We start from the raw sequence: 15788 nt of genomic DNA, 5'->3' as shown, positions 1-15788 counted from the left end.
TAAATAAAATTGGGGCCTGGATCTGTGTTGTAGGATGAGGCAAGAATGTGAAGTAGTTCTCAGTCAGTGGAGGGTCCATTATAGGATTCCGATTGGCAGGGACTTCAAATTGGTGGAGAGTGAAACATAAGGGGCGGTCTTGAACTTGTCACTTCTGCTGTAGGGATAGAGAGAGGAAGCCATTAATGTTGTTAAGTAGGTCACAAGGTGCTCTGCAAGAATCAGTGAACCAGTACAAAGAGGATTCTGTAAGACAAAATCCACAATAGTTGTTGATTGTTGGTGGCCTATAAGACTATTGAGTTGGCCCACAACCAAAATGAAGAGGCATATATCCCCAAAGAGGAGACCTAGTGCTCCCCGCATTCCTTCTTACTGCATTTGATTAGATAGTGAATCTTAGCACAAAGTTGCTTAAGAGTTATAATGTCAGTCTGTGAAGGATGAAGATTCAATCATTGCAGCACTCACTGGTGATTCTGAATACCTACTGCAATGTCTTTGGTCCAACACAGCACCAGCGGACAGGGGGCAGGGGACCCATAGAGAGGGGAATAGCAAATAGTTCAAACGACTCTGAGCACTATGGGACTTAACAGCTGAGGTCATCAGTCCCCTAGAACTTAGAACTACTTAAACCTAACTAACCTAAGGACATCACACACATCCATGCCCGAGGCAGGATTCGAACCTGCGACCGGAGCAGTCGCGCAGTTCCGAACTGAGCGCCTAGAACCGCGAGACCACCGCGGCCGGCCTCAGTCCCCTAGAACTTAGAACCATTTAAACCTAACTAACCTAAGGACATCACACACATCCATGCCCGAGGCAGGATTCGAACCTGCGACCGGAGCAGTCGCGCAGTTCCGAACTGAGCGCCTAGAACCGCGAGACCACCGTGGCCGGCCTCAGTCCCCTAGAACTTAGAACCATTTAAACCTAACTAACCTAAGGACATCACACACATCCATGCCCGAGGCAGGATTCGAACCTGCGACCGGAGCAGTCGCGCAGTTCCGAACTGAGCGCCTAGAACCGCGAGACCACCGCGGCCGGCCTCAGTCCCCTAGAACTTAGAACCATTTAAACCTAACTAACCTAAGGACATCACACACATCCACGCCCGAGGCAGGATTCGAACCTGCGACCGTAGCGATCGAGCAGTTCCAGACTGAAGCACCTAGAACCACTCAGCCACACCGGCCGGCGGGGAATAGCATTTCCAGCAGTAGGGTTGGTTGAATCTGAGATGCCTTGCACAACTTCATCAATACAATCTGATAGTGAGGTGGAGAATGTGACAGCAGAGGTGTACAAAGGCTAGCTAGTTCTGTGAGGTGTCCAACATGGTAGTCAGTCTGTCTGGTGGTGGTAAGGTGATGACAGGATCACTGAAAAGTAGTCACTGTCACAAATATCACTGTGTAGTGAGCAATGTAGAGAAGAGATCATTACATCGATAGCTGAAAAGCTGTAAGGGGTCGCACTGAAATGAGTGTGAGAAAAACCACTGAGGAGGCACAGATGATGGTCTGGACAAGGGGAGGCCGCCAATTGTGAAATTCAGATTCGATTCATACTGCGCATAATAAAAGCTCAAGGCCAGAGGTGTAATGTGGCAAAGCACCAAGATGCACTTCTCAGCCGTTGTCGAGAAAATCAACAGTTAAAAGAAACCGTTGCCATGAAATACTCTCTACGATTAATAATTTTCTACAGCGTCGTGGCGCAGCGGTAAGCGCTCGGGTTCGTAATCCGAAGGTCGCCGGATCGAATCCCGCCCCATGCAACATTTTTTTTTATTATTATTTTTTTGAAATTCATATATATATATATATATATATATATATATATATATATATATAATAGAGGAAAACATTCCACGTGGGAAAAATATATCTAAAAACAAAGAGGTGTGACTTACCGAACGAAAGCACTGGCACGTCGATAGACACACAAACAAACACAAACATACGCACAAAATGCAAGCTTTCGCAACAAACTGTTGCCTCATCAGGAAAGAGGGAAGGAGAGGGAAAGACGAAAGGATGTGGGTTTTAAGGGAGAGGGTAAGGAGTCATTCCAATCCCGGGAGCGGAAAGACTTACCTTAGGGGGAAAAAGGACGGGTATACACTCGCGCACACACACACACATATCCATCCACACATATACAGACACAAGCAGACATATTTAAAGACAAAGAGTTTGATCCTTTCGTCTTTCCCTCTCCTTCCCCTCTTTCCTGATGAGGCAACAGTTTGCTGCGAAAGCTGAATTTTGTGTGTATGTTTGTGTTTGTTTGTGTGTCTGTCGACCTGCCAGCACTTTCATTTGGTAAGTCACATCATCTTTGTTTTTAGATATATTTTTCCTACGTGGAATGTTTCCCTCTATATATATATATATATATATATATATATATATATATATATATATATATATATATATATATATGAATTGCTTATGCATGTTGGTGAAGGCGGATCGCTCTCCAATTGTACCGCCTCCATTTTTCCATTTGTTTAACAGGGTGTACCAAAGCTCTCCCGTCCGCACTGATTTTCTACGATGTTATAAGTTGCGCTAGGGACCGCATCTACCTTCTTTCGAAGTTAACAGGCAACTACGCTGTTATGCGGCAGCTCGTTTCGGACCATTCAACATCTGTCCTTCAAGTGTAACGAGCGAGTAACGGAGTTTATATTTCATACCTGCCACAGCAAATTTGTGTTCATGGGGTCTCTATTCTAATTCGAACGTTTTACTTACGCTATACGTATTTGTTTCGGAATATCGTTTCTACGTCTTCCGTTAACTATACGTGGTTAACATTATGAAGACAATTAATAACATTTGTGAAATACAACTTTGTTTGCGGAAAACATAATGATGTTCGAAGTCGCCAGTTTTTCTACGACAAACGACTTTCAACAACTTATTATATGCATGATTGTTGCAACTGTATATATATATATATATATATATATATATATATATATATATATATATATTACAAAAAACAAATACTAAAAAAAAAAGTTTTCATGGCTCGAGATTTGATCTGGCCACCTTCGGATTACAAACCCGAGCGCTTACCACTACACCACGACGCTGCAGAAAATTGTTAATCATAGAGAGTATTTCACGGCAACGGTTTCTTTTAACTGTCGATTTCCTCGACAACGGCTGAGAAGTGCATCTTGGTGCTTTGCCACATTACACCTCTGGCCATGAGCTTTTATTATGCGCAGTATGAATCGAATCTGAATTTCACAATTGGCGGCCTCCCCTTGTGAGAGAAGCTGGTCAATTAGATGATCCCCACCAGATGAAGTGGTACTCCTACACAGGGGATAGTGGCTGCTGAACAGCAGGAGAAGAAGAAGTGAAAGTTATTGGGGTAATGTGGTCAATTCAACATACGTAAGTGGCCCACCTGGAGGTAGGTAAACAATGGAAATGATAATCGTAACTGCTGAGGTCATTTGCAGCTGCAATGCTACTACCTCCATCAAGGTACAAAGGGGAAGCCATTAACTGATGACATCTGTATGAATCAAAGTACAGACCACTCTAGATGCCCTCTCAGGACCAGCACTGTTCCGATAGAATGTATGATAACCACAGAGCATTGGAGAATGGTCATCAGTGAAGGGCATTTCTTGGAGAGCTATGGAACCAGCACAAGAAGGGGAAATAAGGAACCAAAAGAAAGGTTGGAATTCAGAAAATATAAAGCCACCCAATAAACCAAACATACTAATGAAGAAGAAATAAGCAATATTCTGAATTCCCTGATGGATATCGAAGCACCACAAGAAGGTAATATAACAGAATAAATTCAAAAACACAGTAGAAGAGAAACACAACTGCTCTAGTTACAAACACAATACAAAAAAGATATCTGTCAACTATTACAAGGGTATATCCTTACTGCTTGTAGTTAACTACATTTTTTCTGCAGCACTTCTCAGAAGAATTGAAGAATGGGTGGACGCAGGATTAGGAGAATATCAAGCTGTGTCTAAGAGAGGTAGGTCTGTGCAGAGTTCAGTTTGTAATAAACTTCCTAAATCAGAAAATATGGTAACATGCTGATCATACACACAAATGCTGTAGGAAAGTTCCTGGAGAACATAAGTATCTCTGGATAAAAGGAGACCACTCTCCAAAGAGCACAAGTGTTGCATTGTCAATAGGTACACAGAAAAAAAGACAACTTGCTAGGTTTCAGAGTTATTCTTTGATGAGCTAGAGTAGAATACACGCACATGCACGTGCACACATACACAAGTCTATGTTCCTACACGGTGTAGCCCAACTAACAGTGCCAATGCCATATTTTGGCAGGAAAACTTGTGGAGGGCGTAGTGTCAGACGGGGTGGGCAGAGGAAGTGTTACGCGGGAGGCAGGGAGAGAGCCTGGGGGTGTGTGACTAGCAACTCTGAGGGAGGCAGTCAGTCTGCCGGCTAGTGTGCAAAAGGGAGGGGTGTCAGATATATGAGCTACGCACATAATGCACGATTGTAGTTGCCAGTGGTGAGCGCTGCATGCTGAAGCAATGTGGGGATGTCAGTTGGGAGGGGATGACAGGACAGAGGAAATGGAAACTGTTGGCTGGAGAGTGCAGGCAAAGTGGGTTACCTCAGCTTGAGGCCATGCGGGAGAGGAGAATGTGTTGTAAGGTTAACTCCCACCTGTAGAGTTCAGAGAAGCTAGTGTTGGACAGAAGGATACAGATGGCCCATGTTGTGAAGCAGCCACTGAATCTCATCATGTTGTGGTCAGCTGCATGTTGTACCACCAAGAGGTCAACTCTATTCTCCACAACAGTTAGACCAGGGCTTAACAACTGGCCGGTTTTGAGCACGAGTACTCGCGTCTGCTCAGGCACGTGCTCGCGAGCAAGTGCAAGGTCGCGGAGTGGGGAGGGAGGGGAAATGCGCGCGCACGTTTGAATGTGATCTCGCGTTCTTAGCAGATTTAACTAGCCATCTGAATGCTTTGAACATTTTACTACAAGATAAAGATCTGCTAATTACTCATTTCATAGATTGAATACGAGCTTTTAAAATGAAATTGACACTTCGGGTGAGTCAGCTGGAAACAGGAAACCTAGCTCATTTTCCTAAATTATCATTCATGCAAGATGTTCACAAAGACTGTGAACGTTATTCACATAGTTTAGTTGATCAGCGCTTTCAAGATCTGACAGCACTAGACAATGATTTTGATCTGTTCTCTCCATATTCAGCGAATATTTAATATATTCGTCCTGAGCTGCAGCAAGAAATTATTGACCTGCAGTGTGACAGAGAATACAGAGACAAATTTCAGAACAATAAAAACATTTTGGAATTCTACAGACACTTCCCTCAGGATAGATTTCCTCGTTTGCACAAACTGGCGGCTACAATAATATCAATGTTCGGTTCCACGTATGTTTGTGAACAACTGTTCTCTGCAATGAAGTGTAACAAGACGCGCCTGAGAAACGCACTGTCTGATCGAAATTTAAACTGCACGCTGCACCTAAAATGCACAAGAACAATTACTCCGAACATAGACGCAATTGTAAAGGACAAAAAGTACAAGATAACCGAGAATCCCACACTTCAGTGACACCTTTTATTGTGTAACAGTTCACAAATTAATGCGAATGTAGAGGCATACACTAAGCTAATAAAATTATGTGGCACGTGTACATTCTCCTTTATTTGTTTCATTTGTCGCAGTAATAATTCGTGAGCGATATCCCTGCAGGTGGCCGTGGATTTACATTGACTGGCGGCAGCTGTTGTGTGCCCCACGTGACTCTCCCCACTCTCCGCTCTGGTCCGGTAGTGGGGATAGTGTGCTCGCGCTGCTCCGTGCTCGCACCTCGCTGCTCACAGCTTGCTCCGCGAGCACGTATGTTGTGAAGCCCTGAGTTAGACAGTGGCCATCCATCCTGGTGCACAGCAAGTTGATAGTCATGTTTCTAGAATGAAATTTTCACTCTACAGCGGAGTCTTCGAACTTTTTTGGTGGTCTTCCACGTTCTTCATTTCTTACATCAAAATCATTATTTCTGAACTGTTGAAACCATCTTTTGCATGTTGCTTTTGATAGAGCATGATCACCATATGCCTCGACAAGCATTCAAAGCGACTCTGCAGCACTTTTTTTTCAAATGAAAGCAAAAAATTAATGCTTTCCGCAAATCATCATTGTCTGGTACAAAATTCGACATTGTTAACACGGTGAAAACATGTGATGTTGTTTGTTCTGTGACTTGATGTATACTAAATGTCTTTGACAGATGTCATACCAACCAAACAAAAAAAAAAATTAAGGCTCGTTCACAACAAATGTTCCCTATCGAAACATTTGTATCTTAATGCTCATTTCACCACGGTACACCTGGTATATCCTCTGTACTTTGGCTACCATCAGTTATTTTACTCCAGTGGTTTAAATTGTTTATGGGCAAGATCTATTCAGATTCAAGCTGAATACTGGAATCAAGGAATATGAAATAAATATTCCAGAATTCGAATCAAATCTAGAACAACTGCCAACACAAGTAACTTAAAAGTAGATATCCCTGATGTAGTGAAGCAGCTTACAACACTTAAGAAGGGCAAGCCTTCTGGTCTGGACTGAATACCAGTCAGGTTCCTTTCAGAGTATGCTCCATATTTACAATCACATACAACCACCCGCTCATAGACAGATCTGTACCTAGAGACTGGAAAGTTGCACAGGCCACACCAATACCCAAGAAAGGAAATAGGAGTAGTCCGCTGTATTACAGACCCATATCACTAACGTTGATTTGCAGTAGGATTTTGGAGTATACACTGTGTTCAATCATTATGTTATCACAAAAAAATCAATTTATTGACATATGCCATACACAGGTTCAGAGAATATCATTTTGTGAAACAGAACTAGCTCTTTATTTTCACGAAGTAATGAGTGCTATTGACAGGAAAAGTCAAATTAATTCCATATTTTTAGATTCCAGAAAGCCTTTGACACCATTCCTTGCAAGCGGTTTCTAATTAAATTACATGCCTGTGAAGGGTCATCTCAGTTGTGTGACTGGGTTCATGATTTCCTGGCAGAAAAGTCGCAGTTCGTAATAAGTGACAGAAAGTCATCGAGTAAAACAGAAGTAACATCTGGCCATGTCCAAGGAAGTGCTAAAGGCTCTCTGTTGTTCTTGACCTACAAAACAATTTTAGAGACAATCTGAGCAGTCCTCTTAGATTGTTTGCAGATGATGCTATTATTTACCAGCATGCAATGTCATCAGACGATCAAAATGAATTGCAAAATGATTTAAATATGATATCTGATCTGCATGGTGTAAAATGTGGCAACTGACTCTAAATCATGGAAACTGTGAAGTCATCCACATGATCACTAAAAAGAATCTGCTAAATTTCAGTTACACAATAAATCACACAAATCTAGAGGCTGTAAACTCAACCAGATACTTAGGGATTATAATTATGAATAACTTGTATTAGAATGCTCACATAGATAATGCTGTGGGAGAAGCATACCAAAGACTGCAATATACTGGCAGAACACTTAGAAAGTACAACAGGTCTACTAAAGAGACTCCTAATCCATGCTTGTCTGTCACGAAATAGGGGAGACAGTGCCATGGATACAATACATGAATTGGGGTGGCAATCATTAAAACAAAGGCATTTTTTGTTGTGGTATGACCTTCTCATGAAATTTCAATAACCAACTTTCTCCTCAGAGTGTGAAAATATCGACTGGCACCCACCAATATAAGCAGCAATGATCACCATAATAAAATAAGAGATGGCAGAGCTAACACAGAAAGATTTAAGTCTTCATTTTTTCCTTGCATTGTTCAAGAGTGGAAAGATAGAGAAATAGCTTAAAGGTAGGTTGATGAACACTCTGCCAGGCATTAAATTGTGAATTATAGAGTAATCATGTAGATGTAGATGTAGATGTAGGTGTTTGTTGCACAACAACGCCCCAGCACACATAAGCAATATTGTATGTGATTTCCTGTCTCAAACATGTACTGTAGTACTTGAACACCCTCCTTACTTGCGTGATTTGTCTCTGTGTGAATTCTGCTTATTTCCAAACTGGATATGGCAACAAAAGGAAAGCATTTTGTCATAATTTCAGATATCTACGACACTACCACAGTACTGCTGGAAATTTCAAGCACTGAACATCAGAATTATTTTGAACAATTTTTCCAACACCTCCAGCTGTGTATTGACTGACAAGTCTATTTTGAATCAAAAGTCTTGTTTGCTAAAAATAAACATGATCCTGCATCTTATTTTACAACAGTCGCCTTTCCCGTGGGACAGATTCTGTATGCATTACACAAAATTTGATGTTAAGAAGGATCACTGCAAACACAATTATACATATTGTACAAGCCGTGTTCAAACTCTACTGACACCAGTCAGAAAATAATAGATGATAATCCAAGCCAAGTGTAATAGTATAAGAATATTCATAAATTACTCTCAGCTGTAGAAAACTTACAATCTATGTTTATTTCAATGCAAATTCTTAACATTCAACCATCAGCTAATGACTTTTTTTTAATTCCATACTCAATATATCAATGACGTCAATGATGAAATAAATCTTGGGTGAACAGGCTGGTGTGAGTGTACAAAGGACACAATATTTCGGCAATCGATCTTGTTGCCATCACCAAGTGTGCTGATGTACTGCCAAGGGATGGCAGGTATTAGGTATATATCAGATTCCCCCTCCCCCCCCCCCCTCTGCCATCCACGCTGGAGTTCGACACCCGGCTTGTGGCCCACGTCTGGGTGTTCCCTCGTAGGTCCGCGCCCAGGGATGTTTGCCGGCGGCGTTTCAGAGGTTCCTCCCCCTGCCTTCAAAGTCAGTACATTTTGGGATATTTCTATCTTCTCCTTAATCCCGGTAATGGCTGGTTCCCAAGCTCAGTTAAGGGAATAGCCGCTGTCACAATTCAGTTCAGATTTTCTTACTCTGATCTCTATAGCTTCTTTGATGTACAGGCCCAATATTTCGAAGTCTGTGTTAGGACCTTGGTCTTGTCATAGTCCATGCCGTGAAGTTCTGACAGGCAATGCTCAACAAATGCAGATTTATTAGGCTGTTGCAATCTCGTGTGCTGTTGGTGTTCATGGCATCAGTCTTCAATGGTGCGAATTGTCTGACCTATGTACTCCTTAGCGAATTGGCACGATATTTTGTAAACCCCTGATTTACGTTAACCAAGGTCGCCCTTAACACTGCCAAGAAGTGCTCTGATTTTAGTTGGAGGGTGGAAGATGGTTTTTACTTGATATTTGTGTAAAATGCGTCCAACTTTTCCCGATAAGGCCCCACAAAACGGAATGAAAGCCATGGCTGTGTTTACCTCAGGTTCTTCATTAATTTCTGCCAGTTGTGTTGTGAGTGTCAGATGTAGAGCATCCTGGATTTTTCAAACAAATTTCGGGCTTGCAGCCGGTCGTCGTTCAATACTGTGCATGATGTTTCAACTGGGCACCTGTCAGTCATCTTCAGGTGAGCCGTCGCAGACTGGCGAAAATGTCCTCCGTTCCACAATATATAGAGTACTGTAACTATTCTGCGCATGCGTCGAAAACTTGATAAATGAACCACACTGCCAGCCGGCAGTGCCCTCGCTGGTGGAATAGCGGAACTCAGTTGCCCTCTGCGTTGCTATTTGCCACGGCCGTCAACACACTCTGTCATCTTCAATTTGAGCAAATCGTGGAGATGATGGGATTCCATGCACTGTCCAGCTGGTAGCCGCTGTCACGGTTTAACAGATTTTCCGCCAGTCGTATTTCTATGGATTCTTTAATAATGGAGTCCCAGAAGGACATTGCTGTGGACAAAATCATTGTTTTCTCATACTCCATTGAATGTCCAGTAGAAATACAATGTTCAGCAATAGTGGACTTGCTTGGCTGCAAAAGGCGGGTGTAACGTTGATGTTCAGTGCAGCGTTCTTTCACGTTGCGTGTGGTTTGACCTATGTAAGCCATACCACATTGGCACAGTATCTTGTAAATTCCGGCCTTTCGTAGTAACAGATTGTCCTTAACTGATCCCACAAGGTCCACAATCTTCGATGGTGGTCGGAATACCACTTTTACCTGAAATTTTCGGAGGATTCTTGCTATTTTAAATGAAGTGTTGCCAACGAAAGGAAGAAAAGCTAAGGATTGTTCCGGCATGTTCTCCTCTTTATTCACTGCCTGCTTCTTAGTTTTAACTGTTAGTGTCCTGTTAATCTGCCGGATGGAATACCCATTTTCGCTGAATACTGTCTTTAGATGGGCGAGTTCTTGAGGTAAGCTATCTAGATCTGGGACAGTACGAGCTCTATGAACAAGTGTTTTAAGCAAACTCATGGTTTGCGATGGGTGATGGCAACTCGATGCTTGCAGGTACAAATCAGCATGAGTGGGTTTCCGGTAAACTGAATGCCCTAGAGAACAATCATTCTTCCTTCGAACCAGGACATCCAAGAAAGGCAAACAACCATCATTCTCTATTTCCATGGTGAACCGGATGTTGCTATGAATGGAGTTGAGGTGATGTAGAAACTCCATTAATTTATCTTCTCCATGAGGCCACACTATGAAAGTGTCATCCACATACCGCCAAAAAACTGTTGGTTTCAGGGCAGCTGATACAAGTGCTCTCTCCTCGAAATCCTCCATAAAAAGGTTGGCCACCAAAGGAGACAGGGGCTACCCATGGCGACACCGTCAGCCTGTTCAAAATATTCTTGATTAAACATAAAATAAGTTGAGGAAAGAGCGTGCCTGACCAAAGCAGTGATATCAACAGGGAACATGTTACCAATCAGTGTCAAAGAATCTGCAAGAGGAACTTTTGTAAAAAGTGAGACCATATCAAAACTTACTAGAAGGTCTACACTGCTAAGACGAAGAGCCCCCAGTCTATTGATAAAATCGGCTGATTTTCGTATGTGATGTGAGCACTTGCCTACGAAAGGTCTCAGTAAGGAAGCGAGATGTTTAGCTAAATCATATGTAGGAGCTCCAATGTTGCTCACTATTGGACACAGACGAAGAACCTCTTTATGAATCTTTGGAAGGCCATACAGTCTTGGAGGTACACAACCATGTGGTCTTAACCTCTTGATGGTCTCTTGCGGTAAGGAGGAGGAATTTAATAGTGCTGAAGTTTACTGTTGCACACGTCCTGTAGGATCATAATCAATCCTCCAATAGGTAGAGTCACTTAGCAGACCGTACATCTTATCTTTATACACACCACGAGGTAACAAAATAGTTGCATTACCTTTGTCAGCTTTCAATACCACTACGTCAGGGTCCTCTCTCAGATTTCGTAATGCAGCCCTTTCTGCAGAGGTTAAATTACTGTGTTGAGTAGGAGCCTTGAACAGAGCACGGCAAGCTTCCCTTCTTATTTCGTCTGCAGTATCCAAAGGAAGACGTCATACAGCTTCTACAACACCACTCAAAATACTTATTAATGGCGGTGTTGTAGGTGTAGGTGCAAAATTGAGTCCCTTGCTTAATACAGACAGCGTCGCATCGTCCAAATTCTTCTCCTGGATTTGTCTTTCCTTACAACCGTTCCTCAGAAACACGGACATCCGATGGGCCAATTCTTGTCGGAGACTGTCCTCGTCAGGGAGGGTGCGAGCTCTGTGTACAAGAGTTTTTAGCGCGCCGTTCTTCTGAGCAGGGTGGTGGTAGCTATCTGCTTGTAGGTATAAGTTGGTGTGAGTTTTCTTTCTATACACGCTGTGCCCCAACCTGCTGTCATCTCGACTTTTGACAAGAGCATCCCACCCGATTCTGCCTCCATGGTGAACTTGATATTCTCATGTCTTGAGTTGAGATGTGTCAGAAATTCCATCAGCTTGTCTCTTCATGTGGCCAAATGACAAATGTGTCGTCCACATATCTGAAGAAACAAGTATGTTTTATATGAAGATGGTATCTGTTCTTTCGAACATGTCCAAAAGAACAGATACCGTATTCATATAGTTAAGGCTAACTGGCCACTGACTGTGCAGATGCACACGCACTGCCCGAATTCTTACGGGACTCGGTCAGATTTTCTGCCACGAGTAATAAGCGTAATGGGCAGGGGCACTACGGATGTAGTGTGTGGACATTAAGTTCGGAATGCGGATCTCACGGGGAGTGTGCAAGGGATAAGTTCCTGCAGTCACACTATGCTCTGTGCCCTCGGTGGCTCAGATGGATAGAGCGTCTGCCACGTAAGTAGGAGAGCCCGGGTTCAAGTCCTGGCCGGGGCACACATTTTCAACTGTCCCCATTGATGTATATCAATGCCTGTCAGCAGCTTAGGCTCTCAATTTAATCATCATTTCAAGCAGGTTTTAGCTGCGCTGACTCCGAGGCTTCTCCCTCGAAATGTTCCACGTACATGTTAGCGATGACGGGAGAGAGAAGACTCCCCATAGCAACGCCTTCGGTCTGCTCGTAGCAGTCACTGTCAAATGGAAAATATGTTGACGTTAGAAAACGTCTGAACAGATTGGTGGTTTTCTCATCAAATTTCCAGCCGATGAGTTCCAGGGATTCAGGTAATGGAACCCTAGTAAACAGGGAAACCACGTCAAATCTCACAAGTATGTCAGATTCCTTAATTGTGAGGTGGTTGACGCATCCCAAGAAATCCGAAGAGTTACAGATATGGTGTGGGCATGTCACCATGTGAGGACTGAGCAGCTCCTCGAGGTACTCGGTGAGAGGATACATCGGGGCACCAATATTGCTGACAATAGGACATAATGGGACACGTTTCTTGTGGACTTTCAGTAAGCCGCACAGCCTCGGAGGAACGGGGGCCCTGGGTCGTAACTTCTTTGTGATCTCTTTGTGATCCGTTTGTCTGACAATTTTTCTGACATATCACCAGCACGAGTGTCTGCCACTGTCAAAGCTTCATCCTCCATAGCCGACGGTGGACTGGAATCGAGCTCGCAGCCAGAGATTCTATGTAACTGGCCCACCAATGCCCGAGGGCTACCTGCAGCTGTTGTTCTCTGCAACACTGGAAGCCAGGATTGGTTCACTTTGAGGATTTCTTCTATCTTGTTGAAGCTATTGCCATGTGTGTGTATTTCTGTAGCATCACTGAACAAGTGAGAGTAGTAGCTCTTCTTTACAGCAAGAACTTCCCTGTCGGCAAATTTAAGTACGTGGTCGGTCACGCACAGCACACGCTCTGCCACAGCCGATTTCTTTAGCTGCCGCTTATGTTTGGTAATCCTGGTGCTGACTAATCATTGAATTTTCCACATGTACGTGGTATACAGTATTTTCTCTTTTCCCCTTTGCCAATCTGAGACACTCTCTTATCTTCTTTGTTGATTTATAAATAGTCTTTAGACTGTGTTTGCACAATACACAGCCGAGTCTGTCTGTCACTCTGGGACTGTACGGCAGAAAGGCCGTACCCGGCATTTCTTTTTTCGATGTGTCACTTCATCAAGTGTTTGACTTTATGACACTTCTTACAAAACCGGTGGAGTACCCACTGCTCCTCAGGATGCTTGCGAGGTGTTGCATCTCACGTCTGAGATGCTGCGGCTCACATATTCATCTTCCTTGCATCACATTTGTGCTAATCACACATCTCTTTTCTAAGTTGGGTGGTGATCTGATAGTGTGTGCAGCTATCAGTACATGTGTGACACGATACACGCTCTGACCCAGGTTTCCACCATCCTTTGTAACCAGCACATCTCGAGAGGGTAGTTGTTAGTCCTATTCTACCAACATGGTAAATTTTATGTTGGTATGGCAACAGTTCAGGTGTCTTAGGAAGTCACTGATTCCTCGCCATGGCTCCACACAACAAAGATATCGTTGATGTACCTGTACCGTACCTTAGGTTTACAAGCTGCCAAGTCCAGTGCCTGAGCTTCAAAATATTCCAAGAAAAAGTCGGTCACCAATGGACTACGTAGACCACTGATGATGCTGCCTTCCAGTTGCCACTTCACACGAGACAGCTCGCATGAGACATGCGTGAAAGAGCTTGGTGATGTCTTGTGGGGAAAATGGAACTGATATACTCCAGAGAATCATTGAGTGGCACTTTGGTTAACAAAGAAACATCACCAAAGCTGACCAGGGTGTAATTTGGTCCAAGTTTTAGTTTCTTCAGCTTTACAATTGAATGTCCTGAGTCCTTATGCACGTGTCAGTCTCCTTAATGCTGTCGTAGCGGAGAGACCAAGTGTTTCACCTGTTTATATGTCGGGGAGCCAGTCACGCTATTGATCGGTCTTAATGGAACAATATTCTTACGGATCTTTGGTAATCCATACAGCCGAGGTGGTAGGCCTTCCGTGTTGCAAAGGTTCCTCAGCATAGCTTCCAAGCAAAGCCACCAGCTTGCAACCAGAAGAAAGGAGAGTTCCAAGCTATCACGGTCTTAACACCAACATGAGTATTTTGGTACAGCCTGCTGATAAGAGTAATGCAACTGTAGTAATGAAGATCAAAGATCATCAACAGAAGATCTGGGAACTACTAGAGCTGATGACACCAAAAGCTAACCTAAGCACACATCTGACACAGCAGATCACACAGAATACAAAACGGCTAATTAAGGCATCTGCTCTCTCGACAGACGTACAGAGGAATCTGTGCATCACAGAAGCGCTATCATCTCATTTATATGGATTATCAAAGTTCCATAGGAATATTTTTCTAGTAAGACTGATTGTTAGCACTCCTGACTCACCAACATATAAGCTGGTGAAACACTTCACCTCTCTGCTCCAGCTGCAAGTAAGAAAGACTGACACATAAATAAAGGACTCGGGACATTTCACTGAGAAGCCAAACAAATTAAAACTTGGAGCAAACTATACTCTGGTTAGCTTTGACACTGTTTCTTTGTTTACCAAAGGGCCACTCAGTGATTCTCTGTAGTATATCAGTTCCACTTTCCCACATGACATCACCAAGCTCCTTCATGTATGTCTCACCACAAACTGTTTCACATGGAATGGAACTGCTACAAACAGGTGGAAGGCATTGCCATACGCAGTCCACCTATTTCAGTGATGGGCAAATTTTTCATGGAATATTTTGAAGCACAGCTGTTGTATTTGGCAATGGAACCATGGGTAGGAACAGCTCAGTGACTTCCTAAGGCACCTGAACAGTTTCCATGCAAACATAAAACTTACCGTGGAGAAAGGACAGGACTAACAACTACCCTTTCAAGATGTGCTGGTCACAAGGGATGGTGACAACCTGGGACACAGTGTGTGTCAAAAGCCGACACACACACAGACCGATACCTGCACAAACTATCACCACCTGAGCCGGAAAAGAGGGGCAATTAACACACTCGTAATGCAAGCACGAGGAATATGTGAACCACAACACCTCAGATGTGAGATGCAATGCCTGGCAAGCATTCTGAGGAGCAGTAGGTACTCCACCAGTTATGTAAGCAGCATCACAGGATTAAACACTCAGTGAAGTGACATATCGAAAAAAGAAATGTTGGGTATGGCCCTTCTGCCATAGATTTCCAGAATGACAGGCAGAATCAGCCGTATACTGTGCGCACATGGCATAAAGACTATTTGTAAACCGACAAAGAGGATGAAAGAGTGTTTCAGATTGGCAAAGGTGAAAAGGGGCTTACTTGTAATGTCAGGAACATACTGTATACCATGTATATGTGCAAAAGTCTACGTTGGATGACTGGATGATCAATCACCA

General features: G+C 43.2%; 1 protein-coding gene and 1 non-coding gene across 3 annotated transcripts in view; one reads left to right on the top strand and one right to left on the bottom strand.

Annotated features, from left to right (window-relative positions):
- Positions 1-15788, bottom strand: part of LOC126212817 (zinc finger protein 239-like) — a 91561-nt gene that overhangs the window by 52625 nt on the left and 23148 nt on the right. The gene's annotated exons all lie outside the window — the stretch shown is intronic.
- On the top strand, positions 12257-12331 carry Trnat-cgu (transfer RNA threonine (anticodon CGU)). Its single transcript has one exon. It is a non-coding gene; the product is annotated as a tRNA-Thr (tRNA).

This window comes from Schistocerca nitens, chromosome 11 (assembly GCF_023898315.1).
Source record: "Schistocerca nitens isolate TAMUIC-IGC-003100 chromosome 11, iqSchNite1.1, whole genome shotgun sequence".
NCBI lineage: Eukaryota > Metazoa > Arthropoda > Insecta > Orthoptera > Acrididae > Schistocerca > Schistocerca nitens.
Note: the sequence above shows the minus strand (reverse complement) of the source record. Positions and strands in the feature narration are given on the sequence as shown.